The sequence below is a fragment of the Eimeria tenella genome, genomic scaffold (genome assembly GCF_000499545.2).
Source record: "Eimeria tenella Houghton genomic scaffold, Eth_scaff656, whole genome shotgun sequence".
Classification (NCBI taxonomy): Eukaryota; Apicomplexa; class Conoidasida; order Eucoccidiorida; family Eimeriidae; genus Eimeria; species Eimeria tenella.
This window is the reverse complement of record NW_013545778.1, coordinates 1,193-1,770: the sequence shown is the minus strand read 5'-3', so window position 1 is coordinate 1,770 and position 578 is coordinate 1,193.

Sequence of the window (578 nt, the reverse complement as noted above, 5' to 3'; positions counted from 1 at the left end):
TTGGGCGCCGGAGGCGGCCGCGGCGGCGGCGGACCGCCGGCGGCGGCACTCGAGAATCCGTGCACGCCGCGAAGCCGGAAAAGCGCGCGTCGGCCCTCTAATTGAGCCAAATCTCTTTTTTAATTCGTTTTAAAAATAAAAAAACAAAAAATTTGAGTTTTTGGAGGCCCGGGACACTCAGAAAGGGGCGGAGGTCCTCAGACGGCGGCGGTGGTGCTCTGGGGGGCGGCGGCCGCCCAGGGGGCCGGCCAGCAGCCTCAGTCGGGGGTGAAACTGCGGCTTTTTTTTCTTTTTTTTCTTTTTTAAATCCCCTTTGGTTTATTTTAGAGTTTTTTGTTTTGTTGGCGAAGAACTAGCGGAAAAGGAGGCCCGCGCGGCGCAGCAGCAGCAGCAGCAGCTGTCCCACGCCGGCGAGTCGTCCTCGCTCCCGCCCAGCCGCGCCTTCCGCCCTTTCTCCCTCTTTTCTCACTTTTCTTTCTTTCTTTTGGGTTTTAAAAAGAAATATTTATCAAATTTGATGCATTTGGAGGGTCGAAGGGCGCAGAGTTCCGCGCGGCCGCGCGCTGCAGCCTCCGGAG